The 7,500-nt window shown below is 39.8% G+C and overlaps 1 pseudogene; it reads right to left on the reverse strand.

Moving 5' to 3' along the window:
* Positions 1-1,110: 1,110 nt before the first annotated feature.
* LOC123514874 overlaps positions 1,111-7,500 on the reverse strand; it is a 21,651-nt pseudogene continuing 15,261 nt past the window's right edge.

Below are 7,500 nucleotides of genomic sequence, written 5' to 3' on the forward strand. Positions count from 1 at the left end.
ATTACATAACATAACATTGCATTACATAGCATCACATTAGCGGCCGCCATGGTACAGTGACACAGGGCACAAGGGAAGCCGTGTTCAGGTGCATGGGTTCCAATCGTGACCACGGTTTGACGTAAAGAAGGGTGTCCACTCGCGGTAACGCTTTCAGAATCCCGTAACGTAAGCTCTTTCCAATATGAGGCGGCATCCAAATCCTGCTTTAAGATAGGAATCCAGATAGGAGAGAAAAAAAAAACATTACATTGTCATTAACTGCGATATGTTATGATAGTCGACTGACTGATGCTTAATGAATGAAGGAAATAATGCAATGACATGACAGACATCAGAAGACACTGAATAACTGAAGGTTATACGAAAAGAAATGGAATTTAGACGCAATTCAAGTCTATCATCGACCTGCGCAAATATCTTTTAATGAACCGCACATGGAAAGTAAAGATTGAAATAATAGAATAAGAGTAATTTCAGAAATAACAAAAAATAATATACCTTATGTCCACACCTTGTTTTTTTTTTTTCTCTCTTCTTTACCTCCACACTGCCTCTTACCTCGACCACAACACGAAGCACGGCACGGATGGCGGTGGCAAGGACAAATACCTGGAAAATACCTGGAAATACCCTAAATAGTCAAGACTTAACTCTGACTTGTATGGATCTTTGGGCTTAACAATACGGTCTGCTGCAGCTCAGAATAAAAGGTTGAGAGACACTAAACTGCAAAGTGGTGACCGAGTGGAATGGAAACAGTTAGTGGCTGTAGCTTAATTTCTGTTTGTGAAAAGAGTTTATGGCTACTCCAATTAATACCAGGTGTCACATTACCATTAGCAGATAAAGAATTAAAGCCAACAGCCCAACTTGAATTATTTTTTACTTAAATCTTTTCGGAAAAATTCAATTAAATGGCTTTTTCACTTCCTTCTTTCGTTAAGCCAGTGGTCTATGCTTGTCAAACTATAAAGATAGAATAAAACTGCAGTATCTTCACTTTGATTACTTTTCCCTTGGCATTACAGTATAACAGTTTCATAACACACTACTATTACCCTCTTTCCCGGCGTCATGCACAGCCTCCACCATGTATCATTCCCAGCATTAGCAGTCACGATCGTGCATGTCATCCCGGTAATCGTAGTCATCACAATGCTCGTTGATGTAATGCTCTGTATGGCGCGCACTGAAGGCCACCCTGACTTTAACACTGACGCGCCGGAAGTCCCTACCGCTCTGCTCTGCTCTGTTCTGCCAGGTCACTGTCTGCCCATCAAGCCTCGTTATCAAACAGTGAGCCTTCACAAATATGCTGAATTGCCTCGCACCTGCATCAACACAACAGATTCACTTTAGTTTTTCAGGCTTTGGATATTGATTCATTTTACATATTCGCAGACGGAAATATATGCTTACCCCTCCACCCACGATACACACACACACACACACACACACACACACACACACACACACACACACACACACACACACACACACACACAATTAGGTATAATTTCAGCGGCTTTTCTGGGAATAACATTTCTGGGCATGATTGTGTGTGTGTGTGTGTGTGTGTGTGTGTGTGTGTGTGTGTGTGTGTGTGTGTGTGTGTGTGTGTGTGTGTGTGTGTGTGTGTGTGTGTGAATTAATTGCAGTGATAATTTTCTTTCCTTCCGCCCGCTGTTTGTTAATATATTTTCGGGAGAAAATTATAAATATTATACAAATTAATTAAATTAATTGTCGAATTATAAATACGTGTGGATTTAGGGGAGCAGAGATGGATGGGTCAGACAAGCAATGGATGTATAGTATACTGAGTTATGGACACACACACACACACACACACACACACACACACACACACACACACACACACACACACGAGTTATTTTTTCGTTACATTACATTTTTTTTCTGATAGACTGCACTTCAAATCAATTTGATCACTCTTTCTAAGATAAAATTCCGATCTTGTTCTATAAGAGTGAAGGGACAACTCGTTCACAACCCACACACTTGCAAGAGGCACGTCCAGTCTTCTAATTCCCACGCAACAATCTCTTAACACACACGTAATGCCTCCTAAATTTCATGAATGCCACGTAACCATCTCCTAACTGCCGCATAACAATTTCCTAACCCGCTATTAATTCCCCCTAACTGCCACGTAACAATTTCCAGACTGCTACAATCTCCTAACGGCAAACACTTAACAGCATTTCCAAATTAACCACAACGTCACACCTTGCACTCATCTCCATTAACCTCGACAAAAACACCAAAGATGCTACTTATAGAACCAAAACACCATGTAATCACACCTCCCTTACTATCGTACCCTACAAAAAACTCACTAAAAGGACACGAATACCTTATCAAGCGAGACCATTGTTGCGCCCCATCCATCCAGTGAATCAACACCCTCCTTGTCATTCCGTCATCACCGCATGTGAGGAACTGCAGGGTGAGGAAAGGAAAGAAACTCCATCACGCTCTTGTTCTTTTCCTGCGAGGGGTAAAGTTTGGGCGCGACACCTGTCGGGCGATTCACTAAGTTGGAGACGAGAGCAGAGTGGTAAGGCGAGTCTTGGGAGGCATTCTGGAGACCTTATTGCGAGAGTCGGTGAAACGTTACTGAGGCGAGGGCAGGGCAAGGAGGCTAAAAGGAGAGAGGATAAAGAGTAAGAGTAATGAAAGACAATTAAGGGAGAAAGTAAAAGAAAAGGAAAGAGAGGGAGGAAAGAAGTGATGCAGGATTTAATGACTGTAAAGTTAAGGAGGGAAATAATTAAGTTAACCATAAAAGGAAAACAATGGCAACGAAAAGGGAAAGAAAGAGAATGAGGAAAGTTAAGAAGTTTTGAGGAAAAATTACTGTAGTCAAGGAAAAAATTAATGAGAAAGAACATGAAAACAATGACACGAAATGAGAGAGAGAGAGAGAGAGAGAGAGAGAGAGAGAGAGAGAGAGAGAGAGAGAGAGAGAGAGGGGGGGAACAACAAAATTAACATAATACAGTATTCGAACCACTACAGAGTTACCACAAGTTATCGTCGGATCACTCACCACACAAACACACACACACACACACACACACACACACACACACACACACACACACACACACACACACACACACACACACACACGAAAACCCTAACCTTTGAAAAACAGGGAAGAAATCTGACCCAATACTATGTCCCTCCCACTTAACCTTTCTTCCATTCCTCCTCCTCCTCCTCCTCCTCCTCCTCCTTCCTCCTCCTCCTCCTCCTCCTCCTTATCCACATTCTACATTTCTATCTAGCAATTTTGCATCCTCCCACTCGCTTCGTCCCTCCACTCCTTCCTGCAGATGGTGGTCAGTGGAAAAGGTGAAGGAGAACATGAAGGACGACGACAACAACAACAACAACAACAACAACAACAACAACAACAACAACAACAACAACAAAACAAAAACAACAGGCCACAGCAGGAAAAGAAGAAAAGATGAAAAAAAGGAAAGAAAAGAAAAACACGAAAAAAAGGAGAAGTAGGAGGACGATAAGAATGAAATAGTAGAAGCAACAGTAGGAGACGACAACAACAACAACAACAACAACAACAACAACAACGAAAAGCAATTATGAAGAAATAGAAGTTACCAGGAAGAGAGAGAGAGAGAGAGAGAGAGAGAGAGAGAGAGAGAGAGAGAGAGAGAAAAAAGAGCATTGAAATTATTATGCTCAGAGAAAAAATCAACTTTAACGAACATAGGGAAAAAATACAACTTGAGTATGATCTTGGGGAAATAAATTGGATAAAAACGCAATTAAGGAAATGAGGTCAAGGGAAAACAAACTGGAGGAATAAATTGTAAGATTGTTTTTTTTTTAAGGACACGAGGAAGAGGTAATCAAGAGAGAGAGAGAGAGAGAGAGAGAGAGAGAGAGAGAGAGAGAGAGAGAGAGAGAGAGAGAGAGAGAGAGAGAGAGAGAGAGAGAGAGAGAGAGAGAGAGAGAGAGAGAGAGAGGAAGCTACAAACTACCACCACCATTATCACCACTACAATAACTTCATCACTACAATAATTCCTACCACTATCACAGTCAACACCATCTGCATCATTACCACTGCTATTATCACCATGTCTGCTACTGCCAGGATCCCCACCACTACCACTACTACCATCACCACCACCGTCCCTCACCACCACTACCACCAGAATCGCCACCACATTTACCTCCATCATAATCACGACCTCCACAGCCATCGATTACATAAACACTACCACCACCAACACCACTACCACCTTCATCAACACCACCGCTATTAGAGCCACCACTTCCATCACCACCACTACTGTTTCAACTGCCACATCACCACCACCACCACACCGCTATCACCACAACCACCGCACCTCTACCATCATAACAGTTTCAATAGAAGGAAACACACGTGAGAAAAGAGAAAACCTTTGATATTTTCACTTAAATTGCAATGTTTTTTATGTAAGAGGGAGAACTGCCAAGGACCAAAAAACTATATTAGAAAAAAAACAAAGGCCCACTAGAATTGCAGTCTCCATAATGTGATGACTGAACTCTATTATGAGAATCAAAGAGCCATTAAGTTGACAGAGAGCACACTTAAGAGCAACACACACACACACACACACACACACACACACACACACACACACACACACACACACCAAAAAATGTATGGATATAAAGTGAACCAAAAAAAAAAAATCATACGGAAAATCAAAATATAAAGCTGAAATAAAAAAAACATCGAATTAACCAAAGTAAAAAAAAATGAATAAATAAATAAATGAATAACTAAAGAAACGAACGTCAAACAGAAGCAAGACATGAACGCAATCCTGTCACCACGAGAGTCTGACGTGAAGGAGGCGTGAATTGTGAGTAACCAACATCATCTAATCCTTCCTTTCATTGCAATACACAACAATCACACCATTAAACACAAAAAGGAAAAAACAATGTAAGAAATGTTTATAAGCATCGATGAATAAAAGGGAGATTAAAAATACATCTTCCAATTTCTGGCCAGTATAAAGTCCGAAGGAGCCAACAGAACAAGAAGGAAAGTTTTAGAGTGTTTAGTAATTAACCCCTTCAGTACCATGAATTGTTTTCTTTTTTTTCTGCTTACTATTTGGGGATTTTATACAGCTTCAGAAACGCATGTGGTGAATAAAATAGTGAAAACTCTGGCCATTAATCATCTGACCTCAATAGACCTTTCCTAATGTAAATGAAATCATCTAGTCATAACCCAAAACTCATGGTAAAAATTCGTCCCAGTACTGAAGAGGCTGAGAAGGAAATGTGCCAAGTAGCAATGAAAGGGTTAACAGATACGCTTAGTCATTCCACAACTCCACTCCAATGAGATAAGAATGACACTCCTCCACTTCCTCAATCCATTATGATACTCTATTTTTTTTTCCATTATTTCTTTGTTTACTTTTTTTTTTTCGTCTTCCCTTTCCCGTCTGCAGATACCATTTCACTTCCTGCCTTCCTCTCCATTATAGTTACATTAATCCCCCATATTCCTTAACGATTAGTTCTGAATCCTTTCATCTAGAATCGTAAATACACTATAAACCCACAAAATATGCCTCTAATGATGACTAATATCTTTTTTTATTCATTCTTTTTCCTTGTTATATTCTTAGATCCAGTTTCTTATTCCTCTTTCTCCCTTTCTTCTTTGCTGTCATTCAACTTAATCTCATTCATATTCTGAGTTCCGTGTCATGTTCATCTCTCTCCTTCCCTCCCTTCCTCTTCTCAATTTCCTCCATCCACTTTCATGTCCTTCTTTCTCCCTTTCTTCCTTAGTATACCTTAACGCAATCTTCTTTTTTTATTCCTTCATTTATTCATTCCTTTCTCTTCATTCCCTCAGTTCACTTGCACATACTTCTTTCTCCTTCTTTATTCTTTCGTGTTCCTTTACTTAACTGTATTCATATTTCTCTTTACCCCTTCCTCTCCTCTCTATTTCCTCTCTCCACTTTCATACTATTCTTTCATCCCTTCCTTTCCCTTTGCATCTCCTATATTTAGTCTCATATTCCTCTTTCTTCTTTTGTTTCCCCTTGTTCTTTTTTTTTTCCTTAATTCAACTTCATATTTCTTTTTATCTTCTCCTATCTCACTTCTCAGTTTCCTCACTTTACCTTCCTACTCTTCTTTGCCTTTCTCTTTCTCGTTCATCTAACAAATTTGCCTACACATTTCTCCTTCCCTTTTTCTTTTCTTCCCCTTTCTGAATCCTCCTATATATATTCCTCATCCCTATTCTTTCTCCCTTCCTCCATATCCTTCCCCCTTCTCCATTTTCTTCTCCCCTCACCTTCTCTGTTCACCATATTTTCTCCCCTTCCCCTTCTCTCTTCTCATTTTTCTCTCGCCTCCCAACCCAACCAAGTAACCAAGGGGAGAGATGAGAGGAAGGAAAAGGAAGAGAGAGGGAGGGAGGTAAAAAAAATAAAGGAGAAAAATAGATGGAGAGGGTAATGGGAAAGAATGTAGAGGAGTGAAAAATCAGAGGGGAGGGAGGGAAGGTAGGAGAGGGAAGGAAAAAGGGAGATGGAGGAAGAATAAGTAACATCATTATCACTCTATAAGTTGGGCTCCGTTCTCTTATCATTTGGGATGAGGTGGATTAGGATTAGAGAGAGAAGAGGGAGGATGAGGAGGAAGAAGAAGACTTGGAAGAGGAAAAAGAGGAGGAGAGGGGTAAGTAAGAGGGGGAGAAGAAGGAAAACCAAGAAGGTATGAGGATAATTTTTCTGAGGTTTTGAGAAATGAGATGAGATTTAGTGGAGGGAACAGGAAAAGTAGAAGAAACGAGGAGGAAGAGAAGGAGAAGAGAGAAGGTAAGTGCAATAAGTGGAAAAATAAAAGAAAGGTATAGAGATAATAAAACAAAACGAATGAACAGAAAGGATGAATAAATAAGTTACAAAGTTAGAGAAAGAAAATATGGGAGGAAAGACTGAACGAGAAGATAGGAAGAGCGAAAAAAAGAGAGATATAATAAAATTCAAGAAAATAGGAAGAAGAAATATGGGACAGAAAGAGGGAGAAATAGGAGAGGTAGAATATATGGGGAAAAAAAAAGGACAAGAAATTAGGAGAAAGTTATTAGGAGGAGAGAGAAAGGTATGGAAGAGAGAAAAGGTAAATGGAAAAGTTGGAAGAGGAGGGATGAGAAAGAAGGAAAAGATGGAATAGAAGGGTCATGCCACCACATTACCGCGTCCTCTATTCCCTTCCACACACAAAGGCCTTTTTCCCTCGTCCCCTTTTTCAAGCTAATATCGTCACTATTCACCACCACCCAGCCACCACAGAATTAATGCATAATATTCTCCGTTATTCACATATATATGCACACATCATATATATATATATATATATATATATATATATATATATATATATATATATATATATATATATATA

The sequence above is a fragment of the Portunus trituberculatus genome, chromosome 38 (genome assembly GCF_017591435.1).
Source record: "Portunus trituberculatus isolate SZX2019 chromosome 38, ASM1759143v1, whole genome shotgun sequence".
NCBI lineage: Eukaryota > Metazoa > Arthropoda > Malacostraca > Decapoda > Portunidae > Portunus > Portunus trituberculatus.